Genomic DNA, 12,649 nt, shown 5'->3' with positions numbered 1-12,649 from the left:
CAGCAGTTGTTTTACAGCATCATTGGCCCTCTACCAAAACACGCAAAACTAGTCTCCATACCTCTTTATGTGTGCAAGTATCTTCTACCAGCTGTATGACCGCTGCAATTCCTGCCCTCCAGTCCTTGCTAGATCTTTTTATTCCGCCGTCTTGAAGGTTTCCACGCCCTTACTTCCTGGGGTATCCTTATTACTAACATAAGTCTCTTGTGGCCACACCGTAGTGCTTCCTTTCCAACCACTTTACTAATGTTGATCCGTGATTCGCCTGATGTCTTCATTTTTTACCCTATCCATTAGTATGGTTTTCGAGCAGCTTCTCCGTCGCATCATTTTCGTCAAGTCGAGCCAATTCTTTCATTTTCTTAATCAGTGTCCTTACTTCTGCCCCATATGATACTGTCTTGTACGGTCGCTTTTTTGTTAAAGAAGAAATAAATGGAAACAATGAACGTGTTTAATGTCGCATTCAGCAGTGTTATGGATGGTCTGCAACTCCTGAATTGGTTTCGAAGGAAGTACGAGTATTTACTTTTTTGTTTTTGTTTTTTACACCACTCAGTAGTTCATTCCGTTTGCCAGTGTCCATATCATCATACACTGAATACGTTATTATAAAATCATAAAGTATCTCATAATGAGTCGAATTTATTTGTGTGTCGCAGTTTTTCCGTTTTATTTTGTTGGTATCTGACGTACATACCACGCGGCCAGCTCTACATATAGTACATTAGAAGTAGTGATTGAAGAAAAAAACGGTTAATACGTGCAGATTATGCAGTAGCTCATAATTACATGCGTGATTACAGTCACTTAAATATTCCGTGGTTGTTCGTATTTTCTGGACCTAGGAAATGGTTAATATTAGCGGTTAACCAGTGTTTCAGTTCGTTTAGTCTCGTACATAAAACTACTTGCTGATTGCTATACCACTCGCATGGACAGAATATTATTTATATCACTTTCTGATTCTGAATCGTTAGGAAAAGTTTGCGAATCTCTGTTGCGCATCATGCGCCATTGACGAAGGAAATTATTATTAATGGCGGTCGAGTTCGCCTGTTGCATGTCCACCCCGTAAGCCAACATCTTCTGTAAAGGGAAGTGCAAGAGGGACAGGAGATTGCGCGTTATAGTACTGACGTCGAAACACAGTCGTCAGAAATACGGCATTGTTTACTGGAAAATAATAATCTGTTCAGGAATAACATTAGTGAGCTTGGACGACTCATCAGAACCATCGTATTTTCGTGTCATATTTTACCAGCAGCATCTACATCCCTTCTTACTGAGCGATGTAACAAGGTCGTTGAAGCACTGGAATTGTATTTGGAAACCATTTGTTTAAATCCTATCCTACCGTCGTGATTTAGGTTTTCTTGGTTTCCCCTATATCACGTCAGGTAAATGTTGCTTTGGCCGATATTACGCTATCATATTTACTTCGACAAAGTTTATCAAAGAAATTGTTCGTCTTCAGTTTACTTCATGGAGAAATGTCACCGCTTGGAGCGCTAGCATCGCTACAGCTATCTGATAATTACTGTTATCAACATGGCTTCGAAATTTATATGGTGTGTCGCATCTACAACGAAATTGGTAGAAATGTACGTACCAGATGAAGCACTGTATAACTTGTGGCATCTCGAATACAAAAATAGACTAAGAAGCAGCGAGAGCTATTTAAAGAAAATGCAGAAGCCATTAGCCATGAAGTAGGGCCAGGACGTACCCCAGAGCATGTAAAGGAGAATATCTACAACTCTTGTAGAAATAAAAAAAATTCTTAATGACTATGGTATGTACTAGACAGTTATTTGCTGCAGATTTTCCTCTTTCTGTGCTTTATAAAGAGCTTCAAACGTTTCTGGTATTATTTTCGCCAATGTGTAGTGCGGTATTTGGGTGCTCCACAGTAAACTAGAGCAGCGGTAGCTTTCCCCTATTGCAAGAAATTGCATTGTTATGGCAAGTCTGTCTTTTGCGGATATACACTGCTGGCCACCGTAAATGCAACACCAAGAAAGACAAGAGGTAGCACAACAAAATTTATTTTGTAGATTACATGTTGACCAAGTATCAAATAATTACGTTTACAGACGTCTGTGACATGTGGTTCCTGCCAGAATCAGTAGCCAGAGTAGCCGCCATTGTTGGAGATCACCGCTGCCACACGTCTCGGCATTGAGTCAAAGAGACGTTGGATGTGTTCCTGGGGTACAGCAGCCCAAGCAGCTTCCACACGTTGCCAAAGATCATCTGGTGTGGCAGCTGGGGATGTAATCTGGGTCACTCGTTGAGCAACCATGGACCACATGTTTTCTATCGGCGAAAGATCCGGAGAGCGAGCCGGCCAGGGAAGCAATTCAATCTGGTTATTGACGAAGAACCTTTGGACAATGCGTGACACGTGTGGTCGCGCATTATCCTGTTGAAATATGGCTGTGGCCGAGCCCTGAAGGTAAGGGAGGACAACTGGCTCCAGCACCTCGGATATGTAGCGCCAGCTATTTAAAGTACCGGCAATGCGTACTAGAGGCGTGCGAGAGTAATATCCAATACCGCCCCATACCATAATACCCGGTGCAAGACCAGTGTGGCGGTGCATAATGCAGCTGTCCAGCATCCTCTCTCCACGGTGTCTCCACACTCGAATCCGACCATCGTGGTGCTGCAGACAGAAGCGTGCCCCGTCAGTAAAGACAACGTCATTCCATTCTGCCGTCCACATCCGTCTGTCATCACACCATTGGCGACGGAGACGTCTGTGGTTCTGCGTCAATGGTAGACGAAGCAATGGACGTCTTGCGGACAGACCACTCTGCTGTAAACGGCGTCGAATGGTACGCGCAGACACTGGATGATGCGTTACAGACGCAATGTGCTGTGCTATGGTTCGGGATGTCACTGAGCGATCCGTCACTGCCATTCGCACAATTTGCCTATCAGCACGTGCAGTGGTGCACCGAGGTGAATGCGATTGACCACGTCGGTCCGTCGTACCCTCCTGCATCCAACGGTCACATATCCGCATTACAGTTGTTTGGTTTCGTCCAACACGACTAGCGATTTCTCTGTATGATAATCCACAATCTCGGTAAGCCACTATCCTTCCTCTGTCGAACTCGGATACTTGATCAAAAGATGTTCGCTGTTGTCTACGAGGCATAACTGATCGTCTTGTGAAACAACCACAAGGTAAACACACGTGCCGAACGTACACTCGTCGAAATCGCCAAGCCTTAAATGGCGCTATGAGGTGGCGCCACAGGCGCGCGTGATGTGCGCCTGCGCTGAAATTCTAATCAGTTGCATATCTCATCGCTGCAAACTCATGGTGTAAATTTCACTTGATTCGGATGCTTCCATCAGGGTGTTGCATTTACGGTGGCCAGCAGTGTAATATTTCTGAGGTGAGTGTTAAGATTCGTAAGATGAGCAGCCACTTTACAGAGCACATATCTCGTCCATTCGCAAGTAATTTTGTACAACTCTACGTCCGCGACTTTGCAGCTACCATAACAGGTTTTGTTGGATCCTTTCAGCATCTCGCCGTGGAAGCCACGGCTTCAACCAAGTAATTTTTTTCTTCTGCTGCTCTTTCAAATTTAAACGCAATGCAATTGTGGTACACACAACTGCAGAGTGCAGTAATAAGTCTTCGTCGGGCACTCTGAAGAAACTGTGACGGCAAAGATCTTTATCAAAGAAAATGTGATGACAATGTAATAACCAGACTTAACATGCGGGGAAATTAATTTTACACTCGACGCAATGGCTGATGGGGGCGACTATGAATGGGAAATGCCTTTATGGTCGCACCCACCAACCACCGTGCCGAATGTCAACCTAAGTCTTCGCGTATAGTAAATTACTAAACTGGCAAAGTAGCCAGACGTTTGGAGAAGCAAGACGGAGTCGTTAGAAAATTTGTGTGTGGTATATTACGATTTTCTCAAACTAAATAACGCTGTAAGCTTCACGAGGTGGTTCAACCAAGTCCTTGTTGAGTAAATATTTGCATACTAGTTGATGTTTAACACATACATTGTAGAACAGTGTTATGCCATCATTAAGCTACGTCTGTTAACACTCTATTTATTAAACCACTTTAAATGTACATAAACTAGTTAAACACTGCCGGTATTTCAGATAAGACAATCTGCAATGTAATTATTTGGGTAAACATACAGTACGAAAGCAAAAATACGTTTCTAGGCATGCTTGCGTTGAGGCTTGTTCCTTTCCTTGCTGTACGGAAAATTGTAGAAAACGACACATTATGACAAAACTTGAAACGTAACGTAGTTACATCAGTTTATTTCCGTTTATTATGACTGGTTTATAAGTAAGTAAACAGCTGTTTATAATACGTCATTTGCGCTCGCCGCCGTATTGCTACTCTAAAGTGCCACCAATGATATTGTATATGGCATTACCAGTTTAGGAATGTATGTCTGTGGTAATACCCCTATTTGCGCCACGTCAAATATCTTTGCTAAGGAAAATATGATGAATAAACTCTAACCTTCCTAACGCGTTTCTGGTAACGATAAGAGTTTTGGATATCCCATCAATCGATTCGTGTTTGGTCATTTGAACTGGAGTCTGATAGTAACTGAGTAAGCAAGTTCTCATACATTACTGCTGAGGAACGTTCTATATTTTAATGTTAGGACATGCAGTCATTGCAAGTACTTTGCATGCTGTCACCTTCCTGTTTACACCTCACACTGATAAATATTTTTTTGTTTCAGTTCATATTTCAGCTGTGATGCAAAGCAAACATAGTTAAGTCGTGCAAGTATGGAGTACACAGACACTAACGGCGTATTTGAAGTTGGCATACATGACAGAAACGAGTTTAACCCCGAGTTGGGTTCAGATTGAGACTCCTAAAGATCCAAATAGTAGTAGTAGTAGTAGTAGTAGTAGTTGTTGTTGTTGTTGTTGTTTTTATTTACCTGTGGATGACTCTCAAGAGGCCACTGGCCACTGGACATGTCATCGTATTAGAGTTTAAGAACAAAAAGCATGACATGTCCATTCTCCAGATTTCAAGGCCAGGCTGCGCAAATCAGCATAACTACATTCGGTTTATCCCTAGTATAAATTACTGTTTTGCGATGAAATAGTTTAATAATGTGAAGAGCTAAGGCTATTCTGTTCATTAATTTCTAGGTTCAGATCACAACACACACTGTACATACATTATTTCATAATACAACACTACACACACCATTAGCTGGAATCAGGACCACGGCGACGATATCAGGCTTCAGGACTTTGGAATGCAATTTTCCAGTTGCTAGCCTGAAACAAAAGTTCAGCATCCCGCCACAATGAGTAAGATTTTGATCTCAGAAAGAGGATTAGATGTTATTATCTATCGCAGAACTTCGAAGAAAGATTTTTCGGGAAAGAAAAAGAAACTTTATAGTACGAATATCTGCTGTAAAATGACGGACGTTTTATTATTACTGTTTTTTATTTGTTACATTTTTTACCAAACCGCTGCTCTTTGATACCTAAGTAATACTTCACCTATAGACTGTATTAGTTAACAGATACTATTAACTGTTTATTTAAATAGATTCGTTTTATTAATCTTTTATGTCCTTAGGGAATTTATCCTAAAACTATCATACAAGCCAATCTGACTAACTTCATTCATTACAATAATAAACGACAGCTGCAGAATATGGCGGATCGGCGTTGGCAGCTCACCAACGTTCTGTCTTAAGTGTACCACTTGAAATGCACTCTTTACCAGCTGTTTGAATACAGAAAGTTTAAATCGATGTTCATCATGCACTTCCTCAGTATAGCAACTAAGATCTTGTGCCATCTATTGACATGGCCAAGTGTACCATTCCAACGCAGAAAATAAAATATTCATCTCATTACAATATTTTTGTGACAGTCGTTGTTCATCGTGATTCACGAGGTCCTCAAGTGATACTGGCAGCAAATAACAAAACTATCATGTGATTATTTTCAGAATTATTCAGACGTGCAAATGAAAACGTCGTCACAACAGTATTACTCCCGCCATTTTCCATAACACCTTTTCCAAAGCACTTCCTCAGCTTTCCAAGAGCGTATAGAAGGTAACAAAACAGTTTAACAGACCCTTTCATTCGGATGAATACATAGTACAACAGAGATCTGCATAACGACTGTCAAAGATTAGGACTGACTCTTTGGAGCCAAGTGCGAGTCTATATAATAAATTGCTTTGTTGTAGAATATTCTCGAATAATGTTATCAAATTAATTTACGTATTTAATATCCATTAATTACAAACAGTGAAAATAAAGGAACAAAATACACTATTTGTTCTTAAAAAGTCTGTAAATCATATTTGTGATAGTAAAAAGTTTACATAACACCAGAATACCAATGAATGTTCACGATATTTGACTCAAATTTTGGTTAAATTTTGAAATAGTACATTTTTTGTATGACAAAATTTTTAGTGAAGTTACGGACGTTTTTACAATCAGGTGATCTCATCTGAACTATCGAATTACTGGAAACATTACGGAACAGATTTTGAAATCCATAAGCACACGTGTTTTCTTTGAACCTAAATATTATTATCTTAAAAGTAAATTAGTTGTTTTGTCATGCTAATGTTCCATAGACTGTTTCAGTGTACAATTAATAGGATGGATATTATCTGTTGACTTTACGTTTGGTTGTCAAATATCATACACAAACCTGAAATTTACGTAGTTTGACATTTTAGCTTCGTGGATCGGGTTCGTTATTAGAAATATAAGATCGGTATAATACGCTTCATTATCTCAGATCCCCTGGCCATGGTCTGTTACACATTAATATGCTAATCGTCTCTGCATCGGTTAGGGGGATGTATATAAAGACGATATAGAAAACCGAAGATATCTTAAGCCAAGAACAACAGGAGCGGGTGCCGTGAAGATGAAGTAAATGTATAAAAAAATGAGTGAAATGCGAACATTACATTAGTGGTCTATATTTTCAATTGCGAAATGATACAAGTTTTCTGAAAGAAAGCATTTTTTGACTGACTGGCACTACAGGACGCGTTCCTGATTATTTAGTGCGTTGCCTTCGTCCCAAGTCTGTTCCGTTGCTACGGTTTGTATACGTCGCGGAGAGTGCGCGTTATCTGTCACCGGCGCCACGAATGCGTTGTGCGGTCTACGAGGCATGCTGGACACGTCCAAGCGAGGAAAGGGCTGATATTCCTTATACGGTGCACGAGACTTGGCAGCACAAGTCGATGGGTTCGCGGAACGCACAGTCGCCGCAGTAGGTGAGTCACAACCTCCGCTACAGGCGTGGGCGTACGTCTGCACACCAGGGACAAGCGAAGCGTTCACACACTGCTGGGTGGAATGTGGACAGATGCAGTACACGAACTTGGCAGCTGCACGGAGCTAGACCGAAAGACACAAAGATGTCTACAAACATGATCTCATCAGACTGTTCTGCCCCTAAAGTCCTGTGGATTACTGAAGAATGGGATTCAACCCTTCGGCGTTGACCAATGATGTCAGAAGATACCACAGATGATGTATTGCACAGATTTAAGAGCAAAGACGAAATGTTGAGAAACAAAGGAATGCAGGATAGAGAAAACAGATGGTAGACATAAATCACGTACATTCATATTTCGAACTTAACGCTAAGTGTATCGCTTCTCTAAGTCCAAAAATAAAGGACTGAAGTAGTAATATTAGCATGGAATACCTCAGTTAACATATGAGCTGTATCCCGATCTTTAGCTGATCTGTATAGATTGACTGCAATATGGGATACAAATTTAACGTAGTCGACTTTTTCGCCTTCGTCAGCACTAGTATCCTATTCTTCAGTTGATCTATGTCGATCAACTGAAGTACGAGATACAAATTTTACAGGTGTTACTTTTTTCACCTTCGCTACTACTAGCATCCTATTCTTGAACTGATACTGGTATTGGTGAAGACGAAAAGACCTACGTACGTAAAATTTGTATCCCATACTTCAGTTGACCTAAATAGGTCAACTGAAGAATAGAATACATGCGCTAGCGAAGTCGAAAAATAGCGACAACTGTAAAATTTGTATTCCGTACTGCAGTTGACGAACTCTGCTTCAACTCTTCCATATTCATAGGAATGAATAAATCCATACCTACAAATGAAAATCAAAAAGTAAAAATTGTCCAGAATGAAAACCAGTTCTTCCAAAATACCTCAAAGTCACAAAGAACGAAAATAAGTACCGAATGAATTGGAACGAACTAATGATTTAAATTACTACAAGCGACAAAAATCGTACGCAATGCCTAGCCCTGTCCTTTAAAAAAACATTTATTTGCTCCAATTTACAATGATGACTTCTCGCCACAGAAGACAACCGATGTATTACCTAAGGCTCGAAAATAAAGACATTAATATCTCTGAATAAACGATGATGTCATTGGTCAAAGGCGATGGGTTGTGTCCCACTCTTCAGTTGACCCAAGTTCTTAGCTATGGCATTCTTTTCTGGGGAACAAGTGGAAAAAATACGAACATAGTTTTCACACTGCAGAAAATGCCTTAAGAATAATAACAAAAAATAGTAGTCGATCTGATTGTAAAGATCCGTTCCAAACGATGGGAATTTTAACTGTACCATGTGAATACTTGTGCATTTATCGGTCAGTTGTACACATTAAAAAAAGCATTGATAATTACTGCACAAACAGCGCTGTACAGATCATGGAATAGACTCTATATTGAACTTATATCTACCAAGAACGAATAAACATAACTCGTTTTCTATCAAGGAATAAACTTCACGATATATCGTACAACGAGATGAAAGAAATTGTCAGAACTCACTCACTTAAAAAGGCAGTTAAAAAATACCTTTTAAGCAATATATTCTGTAAAGTGTAACATTACTTAGATAATACAGAATAGCGATTTGGTAAAAAATGTAATACAAATAACAGTAACGATAATGAAACATCTAATATTCCACGTAACACTTCAACAGTATATTTTTTCCTTCTTTTTTTTTTCTTTTCTGGAAAAACTTACTCCAAAAGCTATGCGGTGTATAACACCAACAACTCACTCTCTAAGTTCTAACATTTCACTCAGTATAGACGGATGAAGACTCACTTTTCAGGCTAGCTAATGGAAAGTTTCGGTGCGGTGCACAAAATGTTCCTGACATCAACTGATAGTGTGTATAGTGTGGCGAAACAATGTGTGTATGGGGTGCGTTGTGACTGGGAGTGAGGAATGGATAGTCAGTGTAGCATTAGGAAATAACTTATCTGTAAACCAAATACACTAAGATAACACGGTTTTAAACAGAGTGGCTTTGTTTTCGGGAGGGTGGAGGCTCTAGTCTTCGTCAGGCCATTCTGATTTACGTTTTCCGTGGTTTCCCTAAATTACGTCAGGTAAATGCCCGGATGGCTCATATTACGAGTATAGGGCCACGGTCGACTACCTGTCCCACTTTTGTCATATTAGACCTCTAAGTATGTAAATGTATATTTGAATTATTTTATTTTTCTTGTTCTTAAATTGTGATATCATGACATGTCCAATATCCTTGTAAAAGATATGGTATGTAGAGTCGTTTAGCAGATCGGGAACTTCTACGTAATCTTTCGTTGGTGTGTTTAGTGTCGAAAGAGACCAATGAGCCGGCCGGGGTGGCCGTGCGGTTCTAGGCGCTACAGTCTGGAGCCGAGCGACCACTACGGTCGCAGGTTCGAATCCTGCCTCGGGCATGGATGTGTGTGATGTCCTTAGGTTAGTTAGGTTTAATTAGTTCTAAGTTCTAGGCGACTGATGACCTCAGAAGTTAAGTCGCATAGTGGTCAGAGCCATTTGAACCATCTGAGACCAAAGAGAAAATCGAAACCTTAGATTCTGTATTCAAAACATGCAAGCTGAAAGATTGAATTGTACAACCTCATTTTGACCCATATCTCACACAAATACCGAACTGAATCGTGGATATTTTGACAGGTTTTCCACTGGACGCGCTGCAGAATCAAGCCTTTTCGTAGTTGAAATTTATATCTAGTTTCTCGCACAGCTATTCTCTGTCCATTTTCATGCTGGGTCTCTACCTCAATTCGGTCAAGGTCTCGATCTGCCATTGCTAATCTTATTTTCTGTTTTAAAAGCAATTCACGCGCCCTACTTCGAGTCAACATGCGCTCATACGGTCTCACGCGTTTCATAAACTTTTTGCACACACGACTTGACAATCAGTTCACTTACTTGTTGGGTCAGAACCAACTTGTCAACGATGTATCCGCCACCTGTGCGTTTACATTGGAGAGAAAACTTAATTCTAACAATATTAAAATTCGTAACTTAATTATGCTATTATCTCTGCCAGAATGTCTCACTTTTATTGAATACTTTCTTACTATCTATCGCTGCAGCTACTGTTTTCGACTATTTATAATGTTCAAAAAAAATTTTTTTTTTATTACGAAAATTTTTCAACAGGATATTTTTCTGACCTAGTTAGGCATGTGGTCGACCTTCAATCATGGTATTTTACCATCCTGGCAGGGTCGCCATTTTCTAACATTCTGCATGGTGTCTGTTTGTTCTGCATCGTGTCTCCCTACCACTTTCGCGCAACGACGCTCTGAGCGTGTTTTTTAGGGAATTGACTAGTTTGAACCTGGGACCTGTTGCTGGTAAGAAGACGCCAGACCACACGACATGTAGAATTCAGAAGAGTTCAGTGAGACTAGCGATGATATAACCAAATACGTAATGATTTCAGCGTCAGCTCCACTGCACTCCCTGTAAAAGAATCTTAATACTAACTAAATTTTTAGTTAGCTGGTAAAATAATGTCGAAAAAGCAGTTAAGTTTACCATTGGAAATTTTATTCTACTCACAAGACATTGTTTATAAATTGCACTATTGATAAAAAGGAAATGTTTTAATACAGGATGGTAAAAACCAACTGCGTTCAACAAAAAATGTGAACGAATATTCCCTGAATGGGTTTCCAAGTTCTACAATGGATCGAAGAATGACCTATGCCATATCACATCTATAATCTAGGTTTAAATTAAGTTTCACAAAAGAGAAAACTATCAAAATGGTCTACAGTGACCCTCAATTATCTTTAATTACTTATCTAACTTGTCGTAAATTGCAGTGGCTGAAGTGGCCTCTCATTAACTATATAACAGAAAAATCATCGCGTTTCAGATTTTTACTTCAAGTGGCAAATGTGAACACCATGAGGTTTAATTGACGATCGACACAAGTATTACGCAAAAAGGGAGTGTAACAGATGAGACTTCTGCAGTTCTGAGTGAAGCTTTATGCGCTGTTATGCGCCATCGCGCGCGTTCATTACCTTGTCAGTGTTCGTCAGGGGGCGGCGGACAGCACAGCCCCGCTCACCTCGCCGTCTCGGAAGCAACTCTCTCCTCACTTCTCCTTACTACAATTTACCGAAGTTGGTTTAAAAAAAATTATCTGGCTGTTTTTCATCCGACCAATCATGGTCTCAAGGTTAACCTTGAGCTCCGCCTACAAAAATTCTGTCTATACAATGAGAAACGTTATACTTTTCGTGGTGGGGCAATGTTTTTAAAGTTTGCAATGTAACAGAGACGCGAAAAAGTGTCACGCTAAAACTTGCAGCTGGTGTGGTCCTTTAGTGTTATCGTAAGATCTATACTGTTCTTCTGGTGGGCTCTAGCTTTTAACATGGGCTGGGGGGTGGTCCTAATATAACAGAGACGCGAAAAAGTCTCACGCTAAAACTTGCGGCTGGGGGTTGGCCCTTTTTGTGTTATCGTAAGATCTATACTGTTCTTCTGGAGGGCTCTAGCTTTTGACATGGGCTGGGGGGTGGTCCTGACGTAACAGAGACGCGAAAAAGTCTCACGCTAAGGCTCTAGCTTTTAACATGGGCTGGGGGTGGTCCTAACGGTTAGCTGGCGACGTGGGTGTCCGTCCCTTATCGTAGGGCCTTCTAACTTAACACGGTTCTGGTCTCGGCTTCTGTTCTCGTTTCTCCCCTCGGAACTGCGTCTGTGTCACGGTGGGAAGGTATGACATGCATTTAGGCATTCTTGTGCTAGTCTGTGGTATTCCATTTGCTCACCCGTTACTCGTATTACTTTGGTTAATTTAATGTCACGATTTATTCGGAGCTATGTGACATACTACTGGATTTGCGTATCATGTCAGGGTCTTCATGGAAAGTGTTGGATTTGCCTGACACCTTACACAATGAAGACCAGGTGGGGGCATATCTTGCATGCTACACGTACACGCGTATCTTAAGTCAAGACTCATGGCCACGGAGACGTTACTGTCTCAGCAATGCTATAACAATTCTAATGCCATGTGTTTGTTGCTCATTTCTGTTGACATCGTTGCTGAACTGACATTTGATGGTTTGAGAGACGACATCACAGTTACAGGTAGTCTGCGTAAACCAGTTATGTTGGCCGCTGATGCATCGTATATATGGATCGTGATAATCCCTTTAGCATCAACTAGTGCCTCAAGATAGTGCACTAAAGCGCCGAAGCTGGTAGCTACACAATAAATGACATCGTAAGAATGGCTGTAGGTGTTTCATTTTCTTATAGTAATTTTGTCGATATTTATAGTA

The 12,649-nt window shown here is 40.5% G+C and overlaps 1 protein-coding gene across 2 annotated transcripts in view; it reads left to right on the top strand.

Moving 5' to 3' along the window:
- Nucleotides 1–12,649, top strand: part of LOC124612755 (serine/arginine repetitive matrix protein 1-like) — a 478,871-nt gene that overhangs the window by 246,398 nt on the left and 219,824 nt on the right. The gene's annotated exons all lie outside the window — the stretch shown is intronic.

Source organism: Schistocerca americana, chromosome 4, assembly GCF_021461395.2.
Source record: "Schistocerca americana isolate TAMUIC-IGC-003095 chromosome 4, iqSchAmer2.1, whole genome shotgun sequence".
In the NCBI taxonomy this organism is placed as follows: domain Eukaryota; kingdom Metazoa; phylum Arthropoda; class Insecta; order Orthoptera; family Acrididae; genus Schistocerca; species Schistocerca americana.
The sequence above is the reverse complement of the archived record's forward strand: the minus strand, read 5'-3'. Positions and strand labels throughout refer to the sequence as shown.